Raw genomic sequence first — 17649 nt, 5'->3', positions numbered from 1 at the left:
TAAAAGAGGTCATGTTTGGTTTGAGGAATGGAATGGGAATGGGGTAGGAAAGGAATGGAATGAAAATCTGAATGGTGATCATGACTAATTGAAGTCATAATTTAAATTCCATTCCACCTGATTCCATTCTATTCTTTTGTACCAAATATGTAGTTATCGACTAACATGATTGTTTCAGATGACTATAGATATAGTACATATATGCAACTGGTGCATAAGTTGGAGTTGTTTTGTTCCAGGTGGTGGTCATATCCATGCTTTTTTGTAAAGAAGGTTGACGAGTGAGAGAACAATTGACTTGTCATTTTCGCATCTTTTTGCCTCATGTTTTATTCTATTTTGTTATTATTTAAGAGGATCTCTCTGCCAAGATCAACTGCATTGTTGCTTTTTATAATGACAGTACAGTATAGCACAAGCTAAGATGTCTGTTAGGAACTTGAAACCTTGAAAAAAAGAGAGTAGAGATTCCCATCTATAGAGATGGTATGGTGTTTTGTTCAAACCTTATTTACCCTGCTCCAGTTTTGTCTTCTTAAAATGATAAATCAAAACAATAACAGATTGATAGTAAAATTATTGCACAGATCACCAACAAATTGTGAAAGATGTAATTTTTATGCTTGTTTACAACAATAATCTCAATATGTAATCCAGTATTGGTAATTATAATTTTGGGATACTCGAATAGGTACTTAGTGAAATCCACTACTTGGATGGAACTATTTGAATTTTTTGTTGAAAATATGGAAACAATTCATCAGCTATGGGATTTTTAAACAAGGGGATTTCTCTTTGGCAAAGACCACTAATTCTGACAATGGCGAATCTTTTCTTTTGGTACAGATGGTGTAACACATAAGATTCATCTATAGCCAACATGACATGGTGTGAAAGTGTAATAACTGAAAGTGGTGCTACATCTGTGGTATCAGGAACTACATGACCCCTGTAGGTCGTCATGATTGAGTTATTCGTGGTTCATGTGGAGGTTTTGGTCAGTGACTGAGGGAGCTTGGAACTAAATAAAAAGCTGCAAAATGAGTTCAGATGGGATGCTATCAGTGACAATATCGGGAGATGCTAGACTTAAGGAAAGGGTACTGCATTAATTTGTGAATATAGAGATTGAAGGGTACACACACCTATACACATACACACAAGAAAGAACTTGGTAGAACATAATTATAAATAATAAAAAAAAGCACTTTTTTCTTTCCTTCTATTTTAAAAAATAAATAAATAAATTCGCCTCTAGCGTCCTTCCTAAGGATAATGGGAAAATACAAATTGCTTGGGCACTAGGCATTAGGTGCATCTGATATTACTGTTTGAATGGAAATATTTTACTCTTGCAAGGTAAGGCTAGCTCGAAAGTAAGCCTCCTCTTGGAAAATCCACCTAGGTGTTTTTTGTCGACTGCATTGGTGTTAGGCTATGTTTATTTGTCCCTTTATCTTCCTATCACCAGAATGCAGTACTTTGCAGCATTGATGAAGCATGATATAACACAAAAAAGGCAAGGAAGCAATGAATTGCATTGTTTATTTTATTCTTTGTAATCAAGCTATAAATTGTTTTTTTTTTTTTTTTTTGACAATCAAGTTTTAATAAATCCCAAATAAACATTACCTTGGAATTTTGATTTCCAAAAATTTCCTTGGGCCAAATTTAGTTTCCCTTTTTCAAGTCTCTAATTGGATATCGAAAATTTTTCTTGGCTCCAAGCTCCACAAGTTCCTATGAGTTCTCCATGACAGTCAGTTTCACGATTTTATATGAAAAACTTTCGTATCATCAATTAACCTGACGTCCTTATTCTCAATTTAAGATTCAGTCTAACAATTTAAAAATCCAACCCGACAATAGTTTACTAATGTCTTTCCTAAAATCATTAACTCACTCTAAAAATGAACAGTTCAAAAGCTATCCTAAGTATATGAGTTCAGTCGTGTAATAATTAGTCCGAAGGTTAGATCGTCTCCTCAGAGAATGCAGTTTAATTCCAAACTTTGTGTATTTCCAAAAGAAAATAAGAAAAGAAAGATTTACTAAACACAGTTCAGATTTGTTGAAAACTAAACTTGACTGAATCTGGAGATGGCTGGCAGCTCACCGCAGTTGAATTTTTTAGAGTCGGCAGGCAACCTACTCCACCTAATAGTCGCATCCGTTGATCACCAACCTCACCTACCAGTTGCATTTGTTGATTTTTTGGTTTTGTTCTGCTATAAATAGAAGTGTGTGTGCAATGTAATGTGGTGTGTTGAGAGTGTAAAGCCAGTGAGCATGAGAGAGTTTTAATTTGAAGTTCTCTATATCCATTTTGAGATTGAAATATATTGTTGTTTGGTATTGATTCTCACTGAGTTTCAGTTACAACCAATGACTAAGCGATCCTTTCCACCCATCAGTGGTATTAGAGCGTCCAGGTACCCTGGAATTTGCCAAACAGAGGCGAACAAAGGAGAAATTCATTTTTCTTCCCAGTTTTGAAGTTGCTCAAAATCTAAAATTGAGCCTACCATTGTGCAATTTGACTTGAGACGATTCCAACGGTGGAAACTACATCGCAAACGGACTTTGGAAGGCGTTGCACGTGCTCACACACACCTCAAACAGTTTTAGCGCCTTTCCCACGTGCCGCACGCGCCAACAAAGACTCCGGTAGCCGACGACACGCGCCCACGCGCTCCTGCACACGTCTTCCCCACCCGCTTGGTGAGATCCGACCCGGTTAGCAACCCGCGACCCAGATCCGTACCCAAGACCCTACCCGCTTCTAACCTGCGTCCTAGCCTCCAACACGCGGCATGCGCAGACGCTGCCACGTGTCCTAATGGTCAGCTTAACCCCGTTAAACGGCCATTAAAGTAAACCGGCCAGTTTAAAAACCACCCAAAAATTTATGTAGCTGGTTTAGTGTTTTTTGGATCGGTTCTTTGCAACCCAAAACCGGTTCCTAAGGTTTTTCGACCTTCTGAACACATTGGAGGCATCATATTTTCCAAAATCAACCCTCATCTCTCTACTTTTATATATTAAATTCGATGGCTAACGATACTACCCAATCAGTCATTCCAAACTTGACCTGGGAGAATTATGACAAGTAGTCGATTCAAATGAGAGCCCTTTTAGGTGCTCAAGATGTCATGGACATTGTTGAAGATGAGTACAGAGAAAGCCCATCAAAAGAAGCCGAAGCAGCTATGTCGGATGCTCAAAGAATGACCTTGCAAGCCGATTGAAAGAAAGATTGCAAGGCGAAGTCCATAATCTACCAAGGCCTTGATGAGGCCACGTTCAAAATCATCCCATCCGCCAAGACATCCAAAGAAGTTTGGGACTCTCTCCATCAAACACACAAAGGTGCAGATAAAGTGAAAAAGATTCGTCTTCAGACATTGCGATGTGAGTTCGAATCTCTCAAAATGAAGTCTCCTAAATCTATTGCTGACTATATACACGAGTAATGGTAGTATCAAATCATTTGAGAAGAAATGGAGAGACTCTCAATGACGAGAGAATTTTTAAGAAAATTTTGCGATCTTTAGATCCAAAATATGATTATATAGCTGTGACCTTAGAAGAAACAAAAGATTTGGAAACAATGTCCGTAGAAGAACTTGTGGGCTCACTCCAAGCCTATGAGCAGAAAGTCAACAGAAGAAGTGATGATAAAGCACTGGAGCAAGCCCTCCAAACAAAGTTGTCCCTCACTGCAGATAGATACGATAAAGGGGGGACATCATAGCAAGGAAGAGGACGAGGCCGAGGATCTCGTGGAAGAAATTCTGGAAACTCTAACTCCAAAGGAGATGGCAGAGGTGGAATAGGTCCCACTAAAGGAGGACAAAATCAATAGAACTATGTCCACGAGGCAGAGGACAAGGACGAAGAGGAGGTTACAATAACCGCTCAAATGTAGACAAAAGAAACAGTCAATGCTATAATTGTCACAAGTACGGACACTATAGCAATGAATGTTAGGGGCGACAACAAGAAAAGGTTAGCGAGGAGGTCAACCTTACCGAAACTGAACATGCAGATGGAGAGTCGTTGATGCTGATGGCACACAATTCAACTCCCCAGGACCAAAGCGTTTGGTATCTTGATTCTGGAGCCAGCAACCATATGATTAGCAGAAAGAACTTATTCTTTAAACTTGATGAGAAAGTTCAGGGGGAGATCTCTTTTGGCAATAATTCTAAAATCCCAGTTTGAGGGAGAGGAGGTGTTTTAATCAAATAGAAGTCTAGAGATCATGCTTACATCTCCAACGTCTATTACGTGCCAGATATGAAGACTAACATACATAGTCTCGGACAGCTCGTGGAGAGAGGTTATCGAATTAGCCTCAGTGATAAGCAGAAGGTGATAATAGATGCTCGAGGAAAGCTTGTTACTCGAGTACAAATGGCAAAGAATCGAATGTTTCCGCTTGCCATCCAACATGATACGCCAAGGTGTTTGAACGCTATCATCAGAGACAAAGACTGGCTATGGCATCTAAGGTATGGGCATCTAAATTTTGAAAGTTTGAAACAATTGGGAAGCAAAAAGATGGTGAAAGGCTTACCCAATATCCACCATCCAAATGTAATATGTGAAAGCTGTATTCTGAGCAAGCAACATAGAAACAGCTTTGGAAAGCAAGCCGACTGGAGATCAACCATGTCGCTCTAGCTAATACACACGAACGTGTGTACTAAGACCATTTTTGAATGGACAGAATCGATACTTCCTAACCTTCATTGATGACTACAGTAGGAAGACCTGGGTCTACTTCCTAAAAAGGAAATCAGAGGTGTTTGACAAGTTCAAAGAGTTCAAAGCTCTTATGGAGAAACAGAGTGACTACCGCATCAAGTCACTCCGGTCAGACCAAGGAGGAGAGTACAGAGACAAAGCTTTCCTAGAATTCCTTAGGAAACAAGGAATTCAAATACAGTTCACACCGACCTACACTCCCCAGTTGAATGGTGTAGCTGAAAGGAAGAATCGCACAATCCTTAACATGGCCAGAAGCATGTTAAAGGATAAGAATGTGCCCAAGAGTTTTTGGGCAGAAGCAGTGTTATGTGTAGTCTATCTGCTCAATCGGTGTCCTACGAAGAGTCTTGATACAAAGACACCATATGAAGTCTGGAGTACTCACAAGCCCAGTATGAGTCATCTTAGGGTGTTTGGCTCCATAACCTACGCCAAGATCCCAGAAACAAGAAGGACAAAACTAGATGATAAAGGAGAGAAGTGTATCCTTGTTGGATACGGCGATAGCACCATAGGATATCGACTCTACAATCCCATCAACAAGAAAGTCTTTCATAGTCAAGATGTCATTTTTGAAGAAAATGAATCCTGGAAATGGGATCAGGCTGAATGTTCAAAAGATGCGGAATTGACACTTGAAGGAGAAGAACCTACATAGACAAGAGAAGTGGCTATCGAACCACAAGTTCCTGAGCTGCAGACACCTCCACATGGTTCACCACAGAGAAATGAAGCTCCATCACCAATAGAGTGTGAAATCTCAGACATGAGACTTAGAGGAGCTCGAAATCTAGCCAACCTGTATGAAACTACAGAACCAATAGAAGAGTATGTTACTCTATATTGTCTGTTATTGACCAGCAACTCAGTTAGCTTTGAGGAAACTAACGAAGAAGACAAATGGAGAAAAGCAATAGATGAGGAGAATCAATCCATCGAGAAGAACAAGACTTAGGAGTTGACAAATCTCTCGAAGGGCCGCAAAACCATTGGTTTGAAATGGGTCTACAAGACCAAGAAGAATGCTCAAGGATAAGCTCAAAGATACAAAGTAAGACTTGTCGCCAAAGGCTAAAAACAAAAATAAGGGATTGATTATGGAGAAATATTTGCCCCGATTGCCAGACTTGAAACCATTAGATTACTAATTTCACTTTCAGCACAAAATGGATGGAAGATTTACCAAGTGGATGTGAAATCAGCATTTCTGAACGGTTTTTTGGAAGAAGAGATTTATATTGATCAACCACCTAGATATGTGAAGAAGGGCAAAGAAGATAGAATGTACAAGTTGAAGAAAACACTCTATGAATTGAAGTAGGCACCTCGTGCATGGAACATGAGGATTGATGACTACTTCCAGAATAATGGATTTGAGAAGTGTCCCTATGAGCATGTGCTATACATAAAGATGGAGACAAATGGAAGCATGCTGATAGCCTACCTATATGTTGATGATTTGATCTTCACTGGCAACAATCCAGAGATGTTTGCCACTTTCAAGAGGAGCATGGTCAAAGAATTTGAAATGACGGACATTGGCCAGATGGCTCATTTCCTTGGCATAGAAGTCATGCAAAGCGAGAAGGGAATCTTCATCTCCCATAGCCACTATGCAAAAGAAGTACTGAAGAAGTTTGGGATGTACAAATGCAACCCTGTGACAACTCCGGTTGAAACGGGATTGGAATTAAAAAAGAATGAGGAAGGAGATGTTGACCCCACATATTTCAAGAGTTTGGTTGGAAGCTTGAGGTATTTGACGTGCACCAGACTAGATATACTCTATGAAGTTGGACTTGTCAGCAGGTACATGAAGACTCCTGACCAGTCCCACCTGAATGCAGTAAAAAGGATACTCTGATATGTCAAGGGTAACATCATCGATGGTATGTTCTATTCATCAAGAGGTGATTGCAAACTTATTGGCTATTCAGATAGCGATTGGGGAAGAGATCTTGATGAAAGAAAAAGCACGATGGGATTCACATTTTTCATGGGAGATACAGCGTTTACATGGTCTTCAAAGAAGCAACCCATCGTAATATTGTCATCATGTGAAACTGAGTATGTTGCTTCCAGCTCAGCTGTTTGTCACGGTATATGGATTAGGAATGAATTGAAATATCTACGATTTCTTCAAAATAATCCCACAGAAGTCTACATTGACAACCGATCAGCGATTGCACTTGCGAAAAATCCTGTTTACCATGAAAGAAGCAAACATATTGATACAAGGTATCATTTTATCAGAGAGCATGTGAAGAATAAAGAAGTGGAGTTTATATCTTGCAGAACGTATGATCAGATGGCTGACATTTTCATGAAACCACTCAGGCATGATATTTTTGCAAGATTGAAGATAATGCTCGGAATGACAAAGCTAGGAGAGTCAAGTTTAAAGGGGGAATATTGAAAACTAAACTTGACTGAATCTGGAGATGGCCGGCAGCCCACTGCAGTTGAATTTTCTGGAGTCGACAGGCAACCTACTCCACCTAATAGCCGCATCCGTTGATCACCAACCTCACCTACCAACTGCATTTATTGATTTTTTGGTTTTGTATCTGCTATAAATAGAAGTGTGTGTGTGCAATGTAATGTGGTGCGTTGAGAGTGTAAAGCCAGTGAGTGTGAGAAAGTTTTAATTTGAAGTTCTCTGTATCCATTTTGAGATTGAAATATATTGTTGTTTGGTATTGATTCTCACCGAGTTTCAGTTACAACCAGTGACTGAGCGATCCTCTCCACCCATCAAGATTCAATTCATGGGATTTTTGAAATTTTTGCAACGAAACTTAGAACGTAAATCCTAACTGGAAATTTAACATGCATAAAAATAAGTAAATAAATATTAGATTCAATGTTAAAATAATGAAAGAAACAAACTCTGCGGTCATTCTATTAAATAAAAATACTTACTTTAAACATAAACCCAGACAAGAATAAACTCTAACTAAATAAAAATACTAACTTTAATAATAAAAAGATCTAAAGAACTATTTAAATTTCAACAAAGACTCCAAATAAAATTAAAAAAAAAAACAAACTGAATGATGACCCAAACAAATATTAAAGATTCAACGTAGGACTTTAGAAAGAACAATCTAAACTAAATAATTCAAACCAAAATAAAATTTCAACCACAACTTTTTATTAAACAAATAAACTAAAGAAAGGGAGTAAAAGAGAGAGAAATATTCAATCTAAAACTAATTAACAATATTTAAATAACAAGAAAATCAAACTAACTTTTAATAATGAAAATAGATCCAACAATTGTTTAAAATTCAAATAAAAAATAAGGAGAGAAGAAAAGAGAAGAGGAAGGAGAGAGAGAGAGAGAGAGAGAGAGAGAGAGAGAGAGGAGAACAATCCGTAAGGGGAGACTCCTCCAAGCTGTGCACGGCCTCCAAGGCCCCCCTAAAACAAAAATCCTCCTTTCAAAACATTTAAAACTCTACTACCCTAAAGACCTAAAAAGCAAGCCTACTAAAAAGCAAAAAGCAATAGCAACTCTATTTTAATAATATACTCAAGCCTCTCTTTCCTTTCCATTAATGCCTTCACAAGCAACTCTCCAAAGCTCCCCATTGTATGTTGCACATGGCTCCTTCATTGTTTGCATGGCGGTAGGCTTGGCAAAACGGGTCATAACCCGTCGGGTCACCTGGACCCACCCATTTAAAATGGGTCTGAATTTAAAGAAGTAGACCCGTTTAATAATTGGGCGGGTCACGAGTTGACCCGTTTATAAACGGGTTAACCGGATTTGGGCGGGTCACTCGCCGGGTGACCCGTTAATTTGGATCCTTTATAAGCATTCGTCATCACTCACTCTATCCAACCCTAACAAAAAACCCCTAATCTCTTCTAGCCTTCAGGCTTCGCTCGCTCTCCAGTCTCCTCTGGCGGCCTTCAATGCTTCACTCTCCTCTGGCTTTTAGCCTTCGGTGCTTCGCTCTCCTTTGGCTCCCAGCCTCTCGGTTTTTCAGCCTCTCACTCTCTCAGCCTCTCATCTTGGTTCTAGAAGCCCAGTCACACACCATCGCCGTCACCCACACCGCACGCCATCGCCGTCACCTATGCTGCATGCCGTCTCCGTCGCCGTTGCCCACACCGCATGCCGTCGCCGTTGCCCACGCCGCACGCTATCTGCCTGTCCAGCCCATCCCCCTCCCTCTCACTCTCAGTCTTCCTGGTTCCTAAGTCCCTCTCAGCTTAGACCGCAGTGAGCTCACGATCTCAATTCTCCCTCTCACTCTGAGTTCCGCGTGACGACATCAACAGTCAATCTCCCTCTCTCAGTTCTCTCAGGCAATCAGACCCCGATGATCTGCGATTCTGCATCTTTCTTTTCACATTTCACCTTTTTTTTTATAGGTTCAATAAATAAAATAAGTATTTTTAAAAATAAAAAATAAAAAATAAAATTTAAAATTAAAATATATAATTATTTATTAAATGGTTGACCCGTGACCCGCTCGTTTATTAAACGAGCGGGTTAGGGTTGGCATGTGTATGATCCATTTAACATTAACCCATTTATGACCCAGCCCGTTATGACCCGGCCAGTTGACGACCCGCCCGAACCCGGCCCACCCGCCAGGTGCGCTCATACACTTCTTAAAAACCACATTGAACATCCAATCTCACACCACTCTGTACAATGGCGTTAACACAAATATCATGATCATGATGACCATGGACACATAGCAACGGTACCGTGCAAGTGTTAGCCACCAAGCCAAGCAGCATCTGATATCATATAACATATACTGAAATTATGATACATGGATATTTCATATCATTAATTATCAAATCAATCATATCATTTTGCATATATACATATATCATGAAAATCATCGGCCCGTATGCCGGTATTACACATTTTACCATAGCTCAGCCCGCACGGCAAAAAATCATAGCACAGCCCGTATGCTGGCAAATCACATCTTTAGCACGGCCCGTATGCTGGCAAAATATATCCATAGCTCGGCCTATACGCTGGCAAATCATACACGTAGCACGGCCCCGTATGCCGGAAAAACATATAAAAATCTCGACCCGCACGCCGATTTTTCATTGTAAAAATCCATATCATTAACACATTCCCAAAAAATAGTATTTCATAACAAGTTCTACTTATGTCATACTAACAGGTTTTTCACATATTCAACATACCATCATTTTCAACAGTATTTTCCCAAATATAGAAATCATATATAAATATATTTATTTTCTGAAATCGAATGCTATAACAATATACATATTTTCATAAAATACTAGCTTAATTTATCCCCTTACCTGATTCTTGAAAAGCCCCCAAATCAAACACTCCTGCACTCGCAAGGTTCCCCGTTCAACACCCTGAAAATAGCATTCATTAGAACTAAAGTTCAGTATTTATACGCGTATAACGCTTTCTTCAACTATCAAATATCCAAATATTGAGTAGAAAGCCTTACCCTGGATTTGGGATGGTTTCCAACTCAGCCCTACCGATGATCCGCTCCGACAGACTTGCAGAGAACTTTCCCAAGAGCGTCGTGGTGGCTTCAGATCGTCGAACTGGCAGAAATCCGGCCCAAAATTTTTGTGAGAAGGAGGAGAAACCATAGGGTAAGAGAGAGAGTGGTTTTACGCAGGAAATTTCGGCCAAAAATGAATTTTAGGCTTATTTAAACCGTGGCCTTCGTTGACGAGCCACGTCCCCTCGTCGACGAACTCTTCCCTTCATCGACAAAATTCAAAAACCCTAAAATCATCCCCTCGGTATTTCCTCGTCGACGAGTCCTGTAGAAAGTTCGTCGACAAAATTGACTGCCTCCTTTTGTTTCCGGTTTCCATTTCCCTTTCTTTTTATTATTCAAATACTATTATTCTTCGAATCGTTACACTCTTAGTGCTCACAAGGAACCCTAAGTGCTACAAGTCACGTGAACGTGTATTTTAAGCATCATGAGATACCATGTATGTAACGCGACCCTTTATACGGACCCTGATTGCTACCACACATACAGAATACTTGTACCTAATAAACATATATAAACAACCCGCCCTAAATAGGGATATACGGGTGTATCTCATACATAACTGTAATTCAAATGTTGTGGAAAAACATAAACATCCATGAATTCTATTAGACATATACTAGAGTTCTAACTGTATCTTTAATACATAGGATCCATACTTAAAACATAAATTGTATTACATCCCCAAAAGAAACTAACCAAGCTTACAACCCAATACTAGTACAAAAACTTACTCCTATCAATCAGATTCTAAGCTCCAAAGTCTCACTAGAAGACTAGGATCAATGCCCTAAAGGACGTAAAACAAAGGTTGTAAGATTGGGGTGAGACACTTCTCAGTAAGGTGGAAGATATTACAACGGCACGTGATTACATGAATTTATTCCAATTAAAATAGTTGCACAATTCCATATTCATATTACTGTACCATAGGAGATATACAAATATAATTCAGCATTGTTACAAGCGAGAGTTCCTGAGGTTAGGGTAGAATACAGGCCCATACATTGTAGGATCCATTCACATAGTACTCAACCCTGTGACCTTGCCCATTTTAGTTTTTAAATCATGCATATGAATATTTAGAACAACGACCAACTTTGAAATGTCATAATATGCCTATTTACCCCGTGGCACAGAATGTGCACTAATAACTCTAACATATCCTGTTCGTGCAGGTACTGTCAAGCATCTATTATATAGTCCGATTGTCCCACCTGGTTCATTATTTCACTAGTGATCACAATACTCCTGCAAGACGACTATCTCTATACCCACACTGATTCACATGTGTGGTTATACTGTACTTTGCTAGCAACAGAACCACGCCTTTAGAAACTGGAGTATCTTTCAGCTCCTTTAATCTGAAGTATCTTTCAACTCCTTTAGTAACAAGTTGTGGTCTCATTTATCATATATACAATTTACAATGAAAACATAATAACCTGTGCATTTCCAATATTTTCACAATCTCATCAATGAGCTAAACAAGCATTCTTTCTTTCTTTCAAACTGAGATATCAACCAGCATACATACTCTTGGTTTACCCCTTTTTACATATAAAGCTCGATATTTAGCCGGCACCTGTTTTCCACAGTTTCAGATAGTATAATGGAACATTAGTTCCTATAGTTCATAACTATGTAAACCAATGCATTATAAGTCCATTTAACAGCATATATCACGTTCGTTTCTTCAAAAACTACTTTAAGGAGTAATTGGTTCAAAAAGTCATTTAAATGAAAAATGAGGGTTTAGGCATCTCCTACTAGTAGTTTAAAGCAACTAGGTAAGTTTTTAAAACGGTTGGAGATCATATGCAAAAATCCCTAAATTTACCAAAATCGTAAAAATAATTAAATCAACACTTTTACCCAATAAAATTTTGCAAATGAATAATCATAACGTACATAATAGTATAGACTACAGTTTTACCAGTTTACTTTTCAAAATAAAATGATGTAAACAAATCCCCTTACCTTAAACCTGAAATCGAAACACAAACGAATCGATCCAAAACAACGACTCAGGGTCCCCAAAACCTAAAAATCGAAGAACAATACTTCAATATAATTTCCTATACTACCGATCTATCAAACCGAAACCAAATTCAGACCCTTACCTCGATTTTAGGGAAAATCCCGAAATTCCACAAACAAAGATTCGTTCCACAATAAAAGTAGAGATTCTCCTCCTGATCCACGTGGTAACGATGGATCATGGATTCCAGCAACGGAAGGCACAAAATCCTAGAGAAAGAGAGGGTTGGTTCGAGTTCCAAAGAGAGAGAGAATGAGAGTTTATAAAATAAAACCTAACTTAGCCTTTAAGTAATCAAAATAAATATCTCCTCCAAGATATTTATATATAAATATCTCAAAATATCTCCTTTCAAAATATCTTCTCCAAAATATCCCTTTATTTATTTATTATTTATTTATTTTTTATTTTTTATTTTATTTTATTTTTGGGTCGGGTTACTACAATGTATACAAGAGTTTATATAACCAAATTAGCACGAATGAACTACTAGTCAACCTACATAGAATTACAATTCCTAGATTAGTCATATAAAGAGAAACTACATATAAATAACCTAAGTGTGTAACTCTTAGGTTATATGCAAGTATGTAAAGGGTATAAGTCAGTGTTAATCATGGCCTAATCATCCATATTCAATTTTTTTTCAATGTATTTTCTCATCTCCCCCAAACTAAAGTGAAACATTGTCCTCAATGTGAAAGCATAGGGAAGACAAAAGAAGTGATAATGAGGGAAGTAGAGCGTACCTGGGTAGAGAAGTAAGGGAAAAGAAAAACTGAAACTAAGGAAAAATGTACCTAAAAAATAATTAAAAATAAAATAAGGTAAAACAAAACGAAAATAAAGGAAAGAAAAACATCACAATCTGTCTGGCGGAGGCTTTGGAGGAATTTCATTGGGTGGGTGCAGGTCTATAAATTGAACTGGCGATTCTCCAAATTTGAGTCACCACAAAGAACCAGTCTTGTTACCTGCATAGAAGTTAGCCTCAAATAAATCTATACATTCTAAGGTACCAGACAAAACATGTGCAGACTGCCTTCCTTGTTTTAACAAGAAAGGATCTTTATTCAATATATTTTCCAAGAAATTCACTTCTTTAAGAACCAATCTTTGAGGCAAAGTTGTCAAAGCAATTACCTTTGGTTCTTCAGAAGCATCAACATTAAAATTTTTACCTAGTTCCTTTAAACGTTCACCATTCTATTCACCCTCTTTATTAGGTGTACCCATCAGCTTACCACTGCGGGGATTTTCTTCAGCATTGCACTCCTTGACATTTACTTCAGTAAGGAGTGATGGTTCCACGGTTGTCAATCTCTAAGGGTAAGGTACCACAGGTTGGTACCCCTTACTGGTCTCGGTCTCCACGTTAACTAACTTCATCAATTGTGGGCTCGCTTCCTCTAATTTTTATTTGACTTCAACTATTTCAGTTGTAACTTCAAGTTTCGGGACAACTGTTAGTCTGTCGATGAGTATCTCAAGTTGGGAAACTTCTTTTCCACTTCCCGAAGTAATAACGGCCTCCGTTGTCTCAAGAGAAATATCATGTATTTGTTGCTGTTGGTGCTGGTATTCTTGAAGATTAGTCTGAGGTTCTACCGAAAATTCCCTTTTTTCTAAGATATTCAACTACATGCTCATCTCATTAATGGTATCCTGCAATTCATTCATAGTTTGAGTATTAATATGCATGAACTGATGAAAAGCATCCTCAAGAGACTTCTCTGGTGGAGCAGGTGTTGCATTAGATTAAAACCCTAAAGGTGCACATACTCTGTAGTATTCTCCCTTTCCGTCTCCATAGCTTCCTTTCTTCTGGTGAGTTCAGTCATACGTGTCTCAATATAAAAATCATCTTTCGGTTCATACCACTCTCCACCATGTATTGCTCTCAATGGTTGAGCTGCAATTGGTCTTCTGTCAATCCTGGTGTTCCACTACTGAGCATAGTTACTTAAATGATCCAGAAAATCAAATGCCTCATCAGGCTCCTTGTCAAAGAAATATCTTGAACATATAGTATAGACGAACTATTTCAATTCAGGAGTCAACGGAGTGTAGAAATAGTTTACCAGACGTCATGATTCAAATCTATGGTGGGGACACATGTTAACCAGATCTCTAAATCTCTCTCAGCTTTCATGAAATGTCTCATCAACTCCTTACATGAATCAACTGATCTGTTCCTACAAAAATTGAGTTCTTCGTAAGGGAAAAAATTTATGCAGAATCTCGTTTTGCATATCAGCCCAACTAGAGATAGAATTAGGCTTAAGAAAATTAAACCACGTCTTAGCCTTATCTTTCAATGAAAAAGGAAATAGACGCAATCTAATTGCATGATTATTAGTAGCCCCATCTATGAACGTAACACATGCAAGCTCAAAATCAATTAAATGCTGATACGAATTTTCACACTCTATCCCATAAAATTGAGATATCACAGATATCATTCCAGACTTATTGTTAAAGTTCTGTGGATTCTCAGGAAATATGATGCAAGATGGTTGTGTGGTTCGTGTGGGCTGCAAAAAATCCATAAGCGTGCGTGGTGCAGGTGCAGCCATATTTTCTTCAAAACTCTCTTTTTTTTCTCTTTTTTTTTCATGATAAAAATTAAAATAATGGGAAAAACACTAGTTTGAAACTAAAACTGACATTTCGCAGCAGCGGCATCAAAAATTTGACTCACTTTAAAAATGAGCAATTCGAAAGCTATCCCAAGTATAGGAGTTTAGTCGTGTAATTATTAGCCCGAGGGCGAGATCGTCTCCTCAGGGAATGCATTTTAATTTCAAATTTTATGTAAAAGAAAATAAGAAAAGAAAAGTTTACTGAACACAATTCAAATTCAGTTCCCAAGATTTTTGGGATTTTTGCAACAAAATTGAGAACAACGTAAATCCTAACTGGAAATTTAACATGCATAAAAATAAGTAAATAAATGTCAGATTCAGTGCTAGAATAATGAAAGAAACAAACTCTGCAATTATTCTATTAAATAAAAATACTCACTTTAAACATAAACCCAGACAAGAATAAATTCTAACTAAATAAAAATACTAACTTTAATGATAAAAACACCTAAATAACTATTTAAATTTCAACAAAGACTCCAAATAAAAAAAAAAAACAAACTGAATAATGACCCAAACAAATATTAAAGATTCAACGCAGGACTTTAGAAAGAACAATCTAAACTGAATAATTCAAACCAAATCAAAATTTCAATCACAACTTTTTATTAAACAAATAAACTAAAGAAAGGGAGCAAAAAAGAGAGAAATATTCAATCTAAAACTAATTAATAATATTAAAATAACAAGAAAATCAAACTAACTTTTAATAATGAAAATAGATAACCCTCAGGGTGTGGTTCAGGTGGTAGTGCGAACTGCGGGAGTGCCTTTCACGAGATCAGGTGTTCAAACCCTCTCGGGCTCGTTTCCGCCCCTGGACTCCTGAATTTACCCTCCCTTTGGAGTTGAGGGGTCAACTTCAAGGGGCGCAGGATTAGTCACGTGGACCATAAAACGGACGCGTGGATACCCGGTGCGTATTCCAAAAAAAATAATGAAAATAGATCCAGCCTTTCAAATAAAAAATAAGGAGTGAAGGAGAGAGAAGAGGAGAAGAGAGAGAGAGAAGAGCAATTCGTGAGGGGAGACTCTTCCAAGATGCGCACGGCCTCCAAGGCCACCCCCAAAAGAAAAAACCTCCTTTCAAAAAATTTAAAACCCTACTCCCCTAAAGACCTAAAAGGCAAGCCTACCAAAAAGCAAAAAACAAAAGCAACTCTATTTTAATAATATACTCTAACCTCTCTTTCCTTTCCACTAATACCCTCACAAGCAACAATCAAAGCTCCCCATTCTATGATGCCCACGGCTCCTTCATTGTTTGCATGGATGAGTCACATCAATTAATGGGTCTCTCCTATCTTTTTCTTTTTTTCTTTTTTTCCTTCTGTTAACACATGACCGGTTCTGCACTTTCAAACCCGATTTTTACCTTACTACAGTTCGTAGCTCTCAAAACTCAAAATACTAAAGTTGTAGAGAATTTTCTTAGCTTTCCACGGCATTTTGAATCATCTCAATCAGAGTTCGGATGAGAGAGTTATGCTCACATTATGAAGTAATGTTGGTTTTAATATTCATAAATTACCCTGCAATAATAAAATACCAAAAATTCATAAATTATTGAATAAAAACTCAAATATTATAAATTGAGCGCAATGTTAAAATATTGAACATAATTAGGCATTTAATTAAAATTATAATTTTTAATGTATGAATTTAAACGCCTAATTACGCAACTTTGATGCATAATCAATCGTCACTCCAAGAAAGACACAAAAACTACTACGGAAATCCTATTTCCAGACTGTGGAACAAAATCTTAAATTCTCATCTTAATTTCCCAACATTAACTCACTAAAATCCTAGTCTACCCCATTTACTATCCTCTCCAAGATCTATTCCTATACTCTGATATTGTTTCCGATGTGCACTAAAGTCTACATAACTTAGCAACCTAGGCTCTAATACCATAATTGTAATGCCCCAAAATTCTGCTATTTTTTCCCACATAATAATAATAATAATAATAATAATAATAATAATAATAATAATAATAATAATAATTCTGATACCAAAAAACATAAACTAAATCAACTCAGACCCCAAAGGAAACCGGAGATATACATGTCCATACATATATGACAACTATGCAGCGAAAACCATGATTTATTCAACCTTATATACAATATCAGAGTTTTACTGTAACAAAAAATACACATATACATCCAAAAAAAAAAGTCATAAATATCCTAGGGTCATACCCCAAAAATCCATTCTGATCTCAACCCAACTACTTACCCTTTAGCCAGGGTAGCACTAGCAGCCTCCTCTATCTCAGAGCTCGCTCCGCTCGCCTGTCAGGGTTTTCTGAAATGTTTGTATTTTTGGGGTGAGACACCTCTCAGTAAGGGAGATAAACTAATATTAGTGTGTGGCAACATAAGTATTATTATGTTATAAACATATACTGTTCGTGATAAATTGTATCCAATAGGTAAGGAAAATCTGTACATAGTTCAACTGTATTTGACAAGTCAGGTAAAACTATTCTATATAAATTTGAATAAATCGTAAAACGACATAACATATTGTATCATACTAAATTCTTGTATACATATAAATCATCTGTTATATTTGTATATTACTGAAATTATACCGTGGATGGATAACTATATATCATGAATTAACCCCGCATGATTCGGGTTGTGCG

This window comes from Malania oleifera, chromosome 3 (genome assembly GCF_029873635.1).
Source record: "Malania oleifera isolate guangnan ecotype guangnan chromosome 3, ASM2987363v1, whole genome shotgun sequence".
Classification (NCBI taxonomy): domain Eukaryota; kingdom Viridiplantae; phylum Streptophyta; class Magnoliopsida; order Santalales; family Ximeniaceae; genus Malania; species Malania oleifera.
This window is presented reverse-complemented; position numbering follows the sequence as displayed.